This window comes from Schistocerca serialis, chromosome 7, assembly GCF_023864345.2.
Source record: "Schistocerca serialis cubense isolate TAMUIC-IGC-003099 chromosome 7, iqSchSeri2.2, whole genome shotgun sequence".
Lineage (NCBI taxonomy): Eukaryota > Metazoa > Arthropoda > Insecta > Orthoptera > Acrididae > Schistocerca > Schistocerca serialis.
In genome coordinates this window covers 368,444,772-368,459,917 of record NC_064644.1, presented here as the reverse complement: position 1 = coordinate 368,459,917, position 15,146 = coordinate 368,444,772, and positions in this window count along the sequence as shown.

Here is a 15,146-nt window from a genome sequence, read left to right as displayed (position 1 = left end):
GGGGATTTATGGCTACTAAATTTTTTCCATGCACTGATTCGTTGGTCAGTAGCTTGGTGACATGTGTGGTCCCTCCAACGGTGTTTCTTTGTGCGCGGTGCTTGTGCTAGTTTCATGGCAACTCGGATTCTTCCTGATAGTTGTGTCCAGTGTGTCGTTTTCTTCATTTTAATTTTGTCTATCATTTGTGTCTGGTTGAAAGTAAGGTATTCTGGACGTGGTCTAACAATTTTGTTCTTCAGGAGCTTTTTCTTGGGCAAAAGACGAATCCTGATCTGTATTAGGTGGTGGTCTGAGTCGAAGTAGCCTTTACGTGTGTCAACATCCAAAATTTCTTCTTGTGAGTCTTTCTGGACTTACGTGGTCAGTTCTTAGTTCTTGCTTTCCGCTGAGGAATTTCCGTGTAGAAAGTTTCCGTGATGATTTCTTGAATTTTTTTGACATAATGGCGAGGTTGTGGCATTTGCAAAAGTCTATCAGGTGTTTTCCATTTTTGTTTGTGTCCTCGTGTGGAGTATGTTTTCCTGTGATAGGTCTGTATTACTTTTCTTTTCCAAGTTTAGCGTTGAAGTCTCCCAGTATTATTTTGATTCTATGTGCAGGAATTTTCCTGATAGTTTCTTCCATTGTCGTCCAGAAATCATCAAATTCTTCGGAATTCTTCCTGTTGTAGTCATTAGTCGATGCATGTGCGTTGATTATTGTGTAGGATTTGTTGGCTGATTTCTCTGTGATGGTGCTGATTCTTTCGTTTGGTGAAAAAAAGACGATTATGCTGTCCGGGATGGACCTGTGTACTGCGAATCCTGTGTGAAGATGCCGTAAGTTTTTCAGTTGTCTCGATGGTTTTCCTTTGCATATTCTAAAGTTCTTCGTGCTGAAATGGTCTTCATATCTGTGAATCGTGTTTCTTGCAGTGCACATATTTTGATTTTAAATTTTTCGTGAGTGTCAGTGAGTTGTTTCATCTTTCCTGTCTTCAACAGTGTGTTCACATTGGGTGTACCGATGTAGTGTTTGCGTTTGGTCTTGAGGGAGTTTGAGAGGCTCCGATTCTTCTCAAGATATCCGTGAGCCCCCGGAATCCGATGCCTACGAAGATCCCAGTCTATTGACTGGAGACCGAGGTAATGAGATTTTCCTCGTTTTACCATCATGATGTTTAGTAGTTGGATATATGGCATGCTGTCGAGTACAAGTTGACTTTCCAGATCAGAAGGTTGGATGAGGCCGCCACTGACATGTGGAACAGACGACTTTTGTAGCTGCCCAGTGTTTAAAACAGACGCTACTAGTAGATTTGGTCTGCCCCGAGTATTTAATTTTCTCGGTACCACCTATATCTAGGAGACATTCCACTATTCGCCACCTGGGGTGGCGCTCGGTTGCGGGTCTACTAATAGTCCCGATATATATTCCTTTTGAGGATCAGAAAGCTTTTAAACTGGTTAGTAATTTAGGTCAGTAATGACCATCTTCAGACCTACAGAAAAGATGTGATGTACTCTTGTAATATAATAAACTAGAAGGAGTAAAGGAGAATTTTTAGAATTCTAAGGTATCCATGATCATCACGGTTTCCACAGTATTATGGGAAACAGACTCGTTGCCATCCTCAGATGGCTGCTGGTAACTGATGCTGCGCACTATTCGGTGCCCCATACGCATCGGCCATTACCCCGTCCTCTCACGCTGCTCCTTTTGGTGTCCGTGGCGCCACCGGGGTAGCAGATGGTGGCATGGGGGTGGCTGTACCCGGCTGCGAACTTTGTTTCCAGTGCCCGCACTATTGTCGTTGGGGATGCAGTGCAGGGTTCCACGCCTGTTTTAGTTCCAGGCCGCTATCTTGATTATACAATCTTGGACCCTCATTTCAATGGCCTCTTTTATTACCATGTAATACGAGAAGGTTGATATGGTGGTCTGACGTAATTGAGTATGGCGTTTATGTTGACGGCACCACTCTGCTACCGTGTGTACAGTTTCCCTCTGGTATGTTTAGCTGCTCTGGCGGAGTAGTTGAAAGGCCACTGGATTACGGAGTCCTAGATTATCCTTTACTGAAACAAGTAGTGTTATAATCTCAAGGGTTGGGCGAAATCAACATTTAACATTGTCCCGCTTCCAAATTTTGCCGACTTCGCTGGAGGTATTGCTGGAGGTGTTGTTGGAGGTATTTGCTGTAGGTATTGCAAGCTAGTTTGTCAGCAATACCTCCAGAAAAGTCTACAGAATATTGGAGGTGTATTTCGCTCATCCGCTAAAATTTTGGTATTGTTAGGTACAGTTACGCATGATCTAAGCCTTGGCAAACCCGGGGGTCTACCACGTAGTACATGTACATCTACATCCATACTCAGCAAGTCACCTGACGGTGTGTGGCGGAGGGTACCCTGAGTACCTCTATCGGTTCTCCCTTCTATTCCAGTCTCGTATTGTTCGTGGAAAGAAGGATTGTCGGTATGCTTCTGTGTGGGCTCTAATCTCTCTGATTTTATCCTCATGGTCTCTTCGCGAGATATACGTAGGAGGGAGCAATATACAGCTTGACTCTTTGGTGAAGGTATGTTCTCGAAACTTTAACAAAAGCCCATACCGAGTTACTGAGCGTCTCTCCTGCAGAGTCTTCCACTGCAGTTTATCTATCATCTCCGTAACGCTTTCGCGATTACTAAATGATCCTGTAACGGGCCCGCTGCTCTCCGTTGAAGCTTCTCTATCTCTTCTATCAACCCTATCTGTTGAGCTGGCCGAAGTGGCCGTGCGGTTAAAGGCGCTGCAGTCTGGAACCGTAAGACCGCTACGGTCGCAGGTTCGAATCCTGCCTCGGGCATGGATGTTTGTGATGTCCTTAGGTTAGTTAGGTTTAACTAGTTCTAAGTTCTACGGGACTAATGACCTCAGCAGTTGAGTCCCATAGTGCTCAGAACCATTTGAACCATTTGAACCCACACTGCTGAGCAGTATTCAAGCAGTGGGCGAACAAGCGTACTGTAACCTACTTCCTTTGTTTTCGGATTGCATTTCCTTAGGATTCTTCCAATGAATCTCAGTCTGGCATCTGCTTTACCGACGATCAACTTTATATGATCATTCCATTTTAAATCACTCCTAATGCGTACTCCCAGATAATTTCTGGAATTAACTGCTTCCAGTTGCTGACCTGCTATTTTGTAGCTAAATGATAAGGGATCTATCTTTCTATGTATTCGCAGCACATTACACTTGTCTACATTGAGATTCAATTGCCATTCCCTGCACCATGCGTCAATTCGCTGCAGATCCTCCTGCATTTCAGTACAATTTTCCATTGTTACAACCTCTCGATACACCACAGCATCATCTGCAAAAAGCCTCAGTGAACTTCCGATGTCATCCACCAGGTCATTTATGTATATTGTGAATAGCAACGGTCCTATGACACCCCCCTGCGGCACGCCTGAAATCACTCTTACTTCAGAAGACTTCTGTCCATTGAGAATGACATGCTGCGTTCTGTTATCTAGGAACTCCTCAATCCAATCACACAATGGGTCTGATAGTCCATATGCTCTTACTTTGTTCATTAAACGACTGTGGGGAACTGTATCGAACGCCTTGCGGAAGTCAAGAAACACGGCATCTACTTGTGAACCCGTGTCTATGGCCCTCTGAGTCTCGTGGACGAATAGCGCGAGCTGAGTTTCACACGACCGTCTTTTTCGAAACCTATGCTGATTTCTACAGAGTAGATTTCTAGTCTCCAGAAAAGTCATTATACTCGAACATAATACGTGTTCCAAAATTCTACAACTGATCGACGTTAGAGATATAGGTCTATAGTTCTGCACATCTGTTCGACGTCCCTTCTTGAAAACGGGGATGACCTGTGCCCTTTTCCAATCCTTTGGAACGCTACGCTCTTCTAGAGAACTACGGTACACCGCTGCAAGAAGGGGGGCAAGTTCCTTCGCGTACTCTGTGTAAAATCGAACTGGTATCCCATCAGGTCTAGCCGCCTTTCCTCTTTTGAGCGATTTTAATTATTTCTCTATCCCTCCGTGGCCTATTTCGATATCTATCATTTTGTCATCTGTGCGGCAATCTAGAGAAGGAACTACAGTGCAGTCTTCCTCTGTGAAACAGCTTTGGAAAAAGACATTTAGTATTTCGGCCTTTAGTCTGTCATCCTCTGTTTCAGTACCATTTTGGTCCCAGAGTGTCTGTACATTTTGTTTTGATCCACCTACCGCTTTGACATAAGACCAAAATTTCATAGGATTTTCTGCCAAGTCAGTACATAGAACTTTACTTTCGAATTCATTGAACGCCTCTCGCATAGCCCTCCTCACACTACATTTCGCTTCGCGTAATTTTTGTTTGTCTGCAAGGCTTTGGCTATGTTTATGTTTGCTATTAAGTTCCCTTTGCTTCCGCAGCAGTTTTCTAACTTAGTTGTTGTACCACGGTGGCTCTTTTCCATCTCTAAACGATCTTGCTTGGCACATACTCATCTAACATATATTGTACGATGGTTTTGAACTTTGTCCACTGATCCTAAACACTATCTGCACTTGAGACAAAACCTTTGTGTTGAGCCGTCAGGTACTCTGTAATCTGCTTTTTGTCACTTTCGCTAAACAGAAAAATCTTCCTACCTTTTTTAATATTTCTATTTACGGCTGAAATCATCGATGCAGTAACCGCTTTATGATCGGTGATTCCCTGTTCTGCGTTAACTGTTTCAAATAGTTCGGGTCTGTTTGTCACCAGAAGGTCTAATATGTTATCGCCACGAGTCGGTTCTCTGTTTAACTGCTCAAGGTAGTTTTCAGATAAGGCACTTAAAAAAATTTCACTGGATTCTTTGTCCCTGCCACCCGTTATGAACGTTTGAGTCTCCCAGTCTATATCCGGCAAATTAAAATCTCCACCCAGAACTATAACATGGTGGGGAAATCGACTCGAAATATTTTCCAACAGCTGCTGAGCCAGGGGGACTATAGAGACATCCAATTACCATGTCTGAGCCTGCTTTAACCGTGACCTTCACCCAAATCATTTCACATTTCGGATCTCCGTCAATTTCCTTCGATACTATTGCACTTCTTATCGCTATAAACACGCCTGCCCCTTCACTGTGCAGCCTGTCTCTGCGGTATACATTCCAATCTGAGTTTAGGATTTCCTTACTGTTTACGTCTGGTTTCAGCCAACTTTCTGTCCCTAGTACTATATGGGCGTTGTGACCGTTTAGTGCTCTGTGAGCGCGGCAGAGCATAATTTGGAGCAACTGTATGCGTGGTAGGAGCGAGATGCCGTGAACATAAACACTATAGTGGAATACACCATAACACAACATTAACGGTGGGCTGCCTTGTACGAACAGTTTCCATATTCCTTACTTGTGATTGCATGATAGCAGAGGTAACTGAAATCAGGATCTAAGATGGGCTAATTAATAAGGCTAGCGGCCTAGTACTGAGTAAATATGGTGTCACCCACAGATCCTCGAAAAAGAAATGTGTTCTTGTATAGTGAGGTCAGCACCCGACAGCAACAGAGCAGGCTTTGTAAATCGCAGTTCTCAGCCGTATGTCACTTTCCCCACTACCGTCACCACACGTAGCGCCAGCTGCACAGATAGGAACAGAGGCTAGTTGCTAGTGGTTCCCTCCACCCGCCGTCGGAAGTCATACTCAACGACGGTGCGTCGTTTCGGGGGGGGGGGGGGGGGGGGGCGAGGGGGGGAGAGGGTAGTGCTATTGATAGCCACCATGCCATGGCACTTAAGTTGGCACTACGACCGATACGGACGATAGCGCCGTCTAACAGGCGCTGTCCAGATCTACGAGCTCCGCTGCAGATTCTGCCCATTTGATCAAGAGCAGACTGCTGGGACACCGCTTCAGCTTCGCTTCATATACTTTGCTCTACTTACGACGGATTTAAGGCTTGCTCACCATTACAAAGTTGTGTAAGCCCTGTATATATTCATGCACCAGTAAACCACTTTTACTTTTTTGCAGTACCTTTTCCTGCTCCTACTCACTTCCTTCATTCGGCCAACCTTTGTTTTCAGGAGCAGACTCACGCGCCGCCTTCCAGATGGGATACAAAAGTACATACATCTAATTGCCTTCAGTCGAACATCTTTTATATTTTTAATCGTGTCTTTATTTTGCTTTATATTAGTGTAGACTGATGTTTCCAACATTTAACGTATATGAAAGTTTTTGCTGTCAACTATTGTTCGTTTATCTTTCCCTGTGCAAAATAATGATTGGCTGACTATGCTGTATTCCAAATATCAGACGCTATATATAAATGAACCTTGTCAAGTTCACAATGACGTGCGGAAAGTGACAGATGCTGTTATTTCATTTCCACATATAGCATAATTTAACCCACCCTTTCTGTTTTATGCTACAGCTCTGATGGCTAGAGTACAAACATACCGATCCTGGAACTGAACTTCATATGGGCACAGTTCACACGTTCATACATTTCTCTGCAAAACTTAAACATCAAGTAGAAAATGTAACTCAATATATTAAATATTTGGTGGAGATGAGTGAAGTATTTGAGCATGTTGCCAGAGATCTCCCTTCCGTGAACGGAGAGCAGGACATTGCACGGCGTGAGGCATCCGATTGACTCTCCCAGTACGTTTCTCAAATAGACCCAAACATTCATATGTACCAATGTCTGCTTCCGATAGCGCTTACAAAATTATTTGATCCCAACACAGAGCTGGCCTCGCAACTCGGGGTCGTTAATGGCACAGGAAAAACTAGTGCCAATCAGCGAGCAGTCACGGTGTACTATGGCTGTGATCTTCGTGACAACATGGCTATGAGAGAAAATCTGGATGTCTTCACAAGGGAAACAATTGTCAGAAGACCGGAAGAAGTTCGAAGCATTACGAGTGTTGTTCTTGAATTAGGTTTTTCTCACAGTACTGTTTCACATGCGGTGTGAGCGTTCCGAACCACACGCACTGCTGCCTGAATGAGAGGACTGACTACGGTCAACAGCAGCAGCAGACGACCGATACAGAATGCAACAGGCAAGAAGGGACCCACAAACAGCACGATCATTTGCAACCATATTTAACAGGACGTCGAAGCAGACAATCTCACGCTCCACAATGGCAAGACGACTGTGTCGTGATGGTCTTTTTGCCGGCGACCAATACGTGGACACCCACACATCGACGGCAGCACTTGCGACGGTGCCAAGAGCATAAGGACTGGAGCAACGAGGATTGGGCTTTGGTGCTCTTCTCGAATGGGAGCAGATTCAGTCTGACTAGAGACGCTGGACGTGCCCTCAATTGAGGAGAGAAGGTAACACGTAATGCACACATGAACGTTGCCAAATATGATCGTTTTGGTAGTGCACGTGTTATGGTGTGGAGATTCTGAATAGGCTTACTGCCTTGGAGAAATCTGAACACGGTATATTCACCGGTTGAAGTTTTTGTCGCACTGTAATACTTTCCTAAGTTCGTCTTTTAATGGGTTCAGCCACATCTGACGTCATTTTTGTGGATGACAATCCGCGACGGCATAAAACAGAACGAGGATATTGGGTGAATGGAATGGTCTTCCAGTCCCTCCCTCCTTCCCCCCTCCCCACTGCCCATCCCCCACCCCTTTCAGTGCCATCGAGCATTTGTGGAATGCGTTGGGGAGACGTACTGCAGAACGTCCACAGCCACCAACGAGCATTCAGCACTTGTCAACCTCGGTGAAGAAGGAATGGAACGCCATTCCACAAGAACGTCTTACCAGTGTTGTTGCCAGCATGGTAGAACATTTCACAGCATGCACTGTCGTCTCCGCAGATCCCATACCCAAATAAGAACCAAGTTCCATCTTTTGTAATGTCTATCATAAATTGCGGTGACTTCAGTGTCATTATTGTCTTGGAATAAAAATGATATTGCTGCACGCCTAGTAGCGCATTTCTTTCAGGTACCTCCTGTACAATACTGTAGAAGTTCTTTCTATGTGCGGTCCAAGTTTCATCGAGCTATATTTGTTGGCAGTGACAGATCATGCGCAAGGGCTTACTTTATAAATTTTATTTATTTAATCGGACTGTTCATATACGCGTTGCTTAGTCTAAACTATTGCATACAATACCTAAATCATATTTAATTTTTCAGTTACTATTCTGTATATGCCGTAATGCAAAATATTCTTTAGTTGACAATCAGTAATGAAAAGTTTGAGATGTTTAATTATGATCTCTCTTTACAACATATTTCACCCATATGTTTTGCTTTATGCTAGCGCTCTGTTGGGAAGCTCCAACAAAACTTTGTTCGGGACCAGTTTACGCGTTTGTGCATTACAGCTGTTACATTTGTTTTGTCGGATCTTCTGTCGACATGGGATGAATTTTATCTAAAGTTACTATAAACAAACGATATGTAAGACCACACTAAATATATTTTGTTTGACAGCAGTCTTGATTGGCTGTTGCAATTTATTTTGTACTGTCGCCCCTTTGTTAGGACGCGAAATGTGCCTGATGGATTTTCCCATAATGGTGCCACAGGGGCGGAGTGATACGTTGTTCATTTCGTGCCTGTACGAGCGCCGATGGCGTTAGGATTTCCGTTTGAGATTAGTTTTAGTTTAATTACTGTTTAAAATAATGCAATTTTATTTTTAAAATGATTTTATGATACTTGTTACTTTTAAAAGATGCCTGCCTGGTCTTTTTAATCGTATTATAGTATTCTACCGTTGTGGCGAGTGCGCCTGTGTTAGATTTATTAAATTCTACTGAAACAGTTTTGACGATTAGTTTATTCAACAGATGACTGACGCGCAATTTCTGTGCATTGCTGTGCTGTCACAGAAACATACGCGCCATAGACGCTACTACGGGCGTGACAGTCTTCGCAGCATTATAGTCTAATAAAGTACTTCATACAAGCAACACGTCTGCAGCAAATGTGTACTTGGTCCCTATACTTTACATAAAAACGACGGTTGGTTGATTTGGGGGAGGGGACCAAACCGCAAGGTCATCGGTCATATCGGGTTAGGGAAGGATGGGGAAGGAAGTCGGTCGTGCCTTTTCGAAGTAACTGTCCTGGCATTTCGCTGAAGCGATTTACGGGAACGCAGAAAACCTGAATCAGAATGGCCGGCCGTGAGTTTGAACCGTCGTCCTCCCTAATGCGAACCCAGTGTGCTAACCACAGCGCCACCTCGCTCGGTGTAATTACTTTGTTTCTAACATTTTACACAAGCTTGCTTGATGAGATAAGAAAATTGTATGTAGTAAGGTACGTGACTGTCAATTATGCTTAAATTGATTTATAGTGAATTGCGTTGTAAATGATATGTGCCGTGTATGAAGACAAGCTTCTGTTTTATAAATCTGTTGGCTGCCAGTACCGACCGAAATTAATAATCTGTGAAGAAATTATCTTAGCAGTAATTGATATTAATGTCTAAATACTTCCCTGAATCAATGTGAGTTTATGCTGCGAGTATGTCTCGTGTAATCGATTACTTTATATCTTAAGAGCGTTGCCTCTTAATTTATCCTCCTAACGACAGAGGGCTGCGCTGAGTTTATGAACATGCTAAATGATTGTTCACAGTCATCCGACCGTTCAAGAGCACTCCACTTTACTGTACTAGTAGTCACCAATGAATACAATAACATATGGTACAGCCAGCTGAACAGGCTCCAGCATACCGTTTTGTAAAAGTTCACCCCCACGGCATTGGAGGGTTTATTTCAGACACACAATATTTTGGTCATCAAATGATTTTAACGTTCTTCTAGCTAATTGTCAGAATACTTTTTTGTAAAATACACAATAATCATTACATCCATAATAAGATCAGGTAACTCATATCCAAACAGTCTGTATGTACAGTATAAGCATTGGCACAATCTCGTAGGACCCCGTATTAGCCGTTGCTATGACACCAGTATTGTAAACGGGGAGCTTTGTTGTGCCAGTGAGCGGTGCTGAATACACATCAGTGCGTGATGTTGTTGAAATCTATGTAACCTTTTATTGGCTAGTATTTCACGCCACCACGAATGTAGTTACGTAGATTGACAAGCCAAAAACTTGCGTCTTCAAGCGTCCAATCGTTTTGTCGTTTCGAGAATCAGTTCCACAGACTCTAATAAGGTTTCTAAGTCGGTACTTTGCCACGTGGTCGATGACTAAATGAAATAGCCGCGCGGGATTAGCCGAGGAGTCTAGGGCGCTGCGGTCATGGATTGTGCGGCTAGTCCCGGCGGAGGTTCGAGTCCTCCCTCGGGCATGGGTGTGTGTGTTTGTCCTTACGATAATTTAGGTTAAGTAGTGTGTAAGCTTAGGGGCTGATGACCTTAGCAGTTAAGTCCCATAAGATTTATCACACATTTGAACATTTTGTGAACTAAATGAAATAATTAGCTGTGTGTGTGTTATGCGTGTTTCTGTCTTATTGAGATACAAGATTACAGCACAGTCCACGCCCTCTGCTGAACGGTCAGCGCGTCTGACTGCCATGTAGCGGACCCGGGTTCGATTCTCCGCTCATAGGCTGGGTGTTGCTTAATTATCATAATTTCATCATCATCGACATACAACTTTCCCTATGTAACGTCAGCTGAAAAGACTTCTATCTCGGCGGCCACACCTACTCAGGTGGGGACGCCCGGGCATCAATGCCAGACGATCATTTCTTTAGAGCATAGCACTGATGAAGGTCGAGGGCTTAAAAATAGCTTATATTATTTATAACATAAAATCTGTGTCACACTCATACATTACGGTTAAAAGAATATCAAGAGTTGCACGTCGGGCGTCCCGATCTGCACTTGCCACGTACTGTCAACTCTTAGCTGAGGCATTTGCTTTTCATCATGGCGCCATCATTTGAACCTTGGGTGAGCTACTTACTTTTATGACGATGTAATTCATAGATCATTTATTAGTTAATAAGAGGCGTATTCCTAATGTAAGGTCCGATCGGTCGTGAAATGGAAACCCGCAGTTAAAATTAAAAGTGTTTTATTTGCAGTAATTAGCCTCACCTTCCAGCAACGTCTCTATATAGTCGCCGCTCCGACTGAGCAATTTGTCGTAGTGTTGTACGAATTTTCCGATACCCTCGTCATAGAAGGCAGCCGCCTGAACATTTTGCCGATTCTCTACGCTGCTCAGCAGTTCGTTGTCTGTACCAAAACGTTGACTTCATAGCCGGCGGTTCATGCCAGCAGAGATGAAAATCAGAGGGAGTAAAGTCCGGGCTGTATGGAGGGCGATCAGACATTTCGAATCGGAAACGCTTCAGGGGCGTCCTCATTGCCCCTGCAGATTGCGGCCAAGAACTCTCTTGAAGAAGGAAATGCATGACAGCTATGTTGTGTGGGCTGCATAAAATCAGGCAAAATCTATCTCGGACACTCACACTTGGCGGGAGACAGTGTTTTCTAGGCATTTTTACGTGCTCACCGTGCGCTCGGGACTGAAAAGACAGACGTGACGCGATCAACAGGCATACTAGAGACACTGCCCAACACACGTATGCAAAACTTTATCGGATTTTCACTGTGGTTTCCATTTCGCGACGGATCGGACCTTACTTTCAGAATACGCCTCGTACAACGTTAGTAAAATCCGGGAGGAAGCTATAAATACGTCATGTTTGATAATTTCAAAGCGAGGTTTCTCAGACAGTGCCAGTATGCATGAAAGACTTGTTTGCAATGGAAACTGACTCAACTGGATTGGCATGAAAAAAGTGGTGCTATAAACATTAGAATAAATAGAATGGTTACTTAACTGGAACTGAAATTGATAGGAGTCTCACTGTTATGCATAGCAAAGTATACCACTACGGTTTATGCAGGTAATGGCGTGATAAGCTGCTGACGTTTTACTTATTATTAATTTAATAGATTCATGTGAGGAGGTATCTTTTTGTTTGAGAAACTAGATGTCTCTGTGAAGGTAATCTCAATTTTAGCTTCGACTGGATAGTTTAGGCACTACCATAGGTTGTTTGTAGAAAGTGGCTAAACCCTAATTGAAGCAATTTTCATATCAGGGTTGACTGTGTTAGAGAACTCAGCTACTGCCCCAGAAAATGTATTACCTTATAGAAAGTGAAGGTATTTTCTGTCTTACCAATAAATCTACAAATGTTTTTAATTGAAATCACAAATCAAATGAGACAACTGGTTTAATAAATATACAATTGTGCTAGATATTTTATAATGAAAAAAGAGGATTTCGCTAATAAGTTTACGATGTAGTTGAAAACATTTATAATACTAAATCAAACAAACTTTAAGAAGAGAATTAATTGGTTAAGGACCTCAAAGAGTCTTCAAACAATTAATCAACAATCAGGAATCTTTTATCGATCTTTGTATGTTGATAGCAGCACATTCATGAGAATTACACTCATAGACAAAAACAGCGTGGTCACTGATCTGCGAGAGATTGGAAGCTAGTTGTTGGTGTTGTGGGTATGTGACATGGTAAGGAAAGTGTGTACAGAGAACAGAGACGAATGGGGAAATCAGTCTAGTGAAGTAAAATGGAGTAATCAACTGATATAAAAGACGAAGTGGAATTGGTAGAGCCCAGGAACAAGCAGCTCAGAAAGAACAAGCCTGGTCAGCTGTCCGTGTGCTGTGGTCATCAGGATCTGAGGAATGCGAATAAGGGAAGGCGAAACAGCGAGCAGGCGACAAGGTGCTGGACTTTCATGCCTTATCATAGAATGTGGAGGTCGGAAGGTTGCCCATTCTGTAAAGCAGGATACACGTCAGCCTTTGGTGGATCAGGCGCCAGAGCACAATGCTGGTGCAGGCACAAGTATTTTGGAACATGGCGTTCAACACATTTTGTCGAATATGGGGCTCCGCAGCGTGTTCCCACATTGACCCAACGACGTTGGCAAATACGACAGGAGGCGATTTGATACTATGAAGATACTTTTATGAATTAAAATGATGTGTCGCCTGAGTGGATGATCACATTCTTGTTACAACAATCTGACAACAAGCCTCATCATTATCGTAAATATGATAATGATAGACGCTGAAGACATGAAGTAATATTTGCACCACAGCTGGGACTTCAAACTTTGTCTTCTTTTTACTAAGCAGATGTGTTAAACATTACGCCACCATAGCAGTGCAGGTAGACAGCGGCACGAACGATACTAGTCCAGTACCCTCCGTAACACAAACTACAATTCACACCTTCAGCCTATTTTCCCCTTTTTAAAACGTGGGGCCCTATTCCGATCTGGAGAGCCTCAGCAGTTGGTTGGTTGGTTTGTGGCTTTGAAGGGACCAGAGTACAAAGGCCATCGGTCTGCCTCAGCAGTACTGAAGATATAAGAAGGGGAAAATAGACTGAAGGTGTCAAATGAAGTTTGTGTTAGGAAGGGAATTTGGATCACAGCAGTCAGTGCAGCTACGCTGGTGTTACAGCTATCACATCTGCCTCGTAAGCAGGAGATTATTGTTCCAGTCCTGACTGGAGCACGAATTTTGATTAATTTCATCAGCTTCTATCGTTATTGTAGATACAATTGAGACTCATATGTGCCAGGGAAAATTTACACATCATCATCATCATTTATTGCCTTATCGGGCCTTTAAGGCCTACAGCAAGAAGAACAAAAGGAAAAGTAAAGACAAAAAGACTTACAAAAGTACTCTATACAGTAGTAAAAGTTACATATGTACATTACAGCTTAAAGAAAAACGAAAAAATAAACAGGGCATTCAATCAAAGGTTTAAAAGGCAAGAGGGATACATTACAGAAACAAAAAAACAAAAAAAAAAACAAAAAAACAAAAAAAACACACACGCAGTGTCTGTCAATTACACGAGAGGAGGGAGCTGTTGCAGATGGCAGTCCATCTCATCCGGTCGTTGGCGTCCTCCTCCACGGCTGCTGGTTCCACTTCTTTCAGGATCGTTGTTATCCTATCCTTCCATCGAGTTCTTGGGCGTCCTCTAGGGCGTTTTCCTGTGGGTTGAGAGTGGAGGACTCTGTTTGGAAGGGATCCGTCTGCCCGTAGGATGTGGCCAAACCATTCGAGTCTCTTCTGCGCCAATATTCGTCCAATGTGTGGCTTTCCATACCGCTGGTATAAATCTTCTTTTTTTCTTCGTTCCCATTTACCTTCCATGGCATTGTAGATGGGTCCATATATCTTCCGAAGTACCTTCCTTTCAAATGCACATATTGCTTCTTCTGCTGTTGCTGATGTTGCCCAAGTTTCACAGCCGTATAAAAGTACTGGTCTCACCAGTGTCGTGTATAGGTGGATCTTGTTCTTCTGCGATATCAGCCGAGATCTGAAAAGATTGTTCAGGCTAAAGAACATGCGATTAGCATTTGTTATACGTTGCTGTACTTCTTTCGTTACTTCACTTCTATTTGTTAGTATGGAGCCCAGGTACTTGAACTCTTCAACTCGTTCGAAGGTATGCCTGTCGACATCAATGGAAGGAGGGAGATCTCGGCGGCGTGATACAACAAGATATTTAGTTTTTTCCTCGTTCACCACCAGCCCAATTTTCTCTGCATTGTGGAGGAATCGGGAAGTATCCCTGCGTACTTGCTCTAGAGTGTCGCCAAGGATCACAACATCATCAGCAAATGCCAAGATTGTGTCTGCTCCTACCATCTCCATCTCTCTGGTTCGACAAGTGTCACGGCTTACTTTTTCCAGGGCCAAATTGAATAATATTGGCGCCAATGGATCTCCTTGTCTCAATCCATTTTGTATACTGAATGATGGTGATAGTTGATTACCAAACCGCACTTGGGCCGTAGACTGAGAGTAGCAAGCAGCAATTAAGCGGATGTATTTTGATGGGATGCCAAGTTCCTCTAACGTTTCCCATAACGTGGCGCGGTCAATGCTGTCATAAGCTTGTCGAAAATCGATGAAGATGAGGTGTAGATCCTTATTGAATTCGTAGAATTTTTCTATCAACTGCCTCAGAGTAAATATGTGATCAATTGTCGATCGTCCAGCAACGAACCCACATTGATAGGTCCCTACAATTCCTTCAGCCAGTGGTTTCATGCGGTTTAGTAGCAGTGTTGTAAAAACTTTGTAGCCAATTTCAAGTAACGAAATCCCTCGGTAGTTGGATA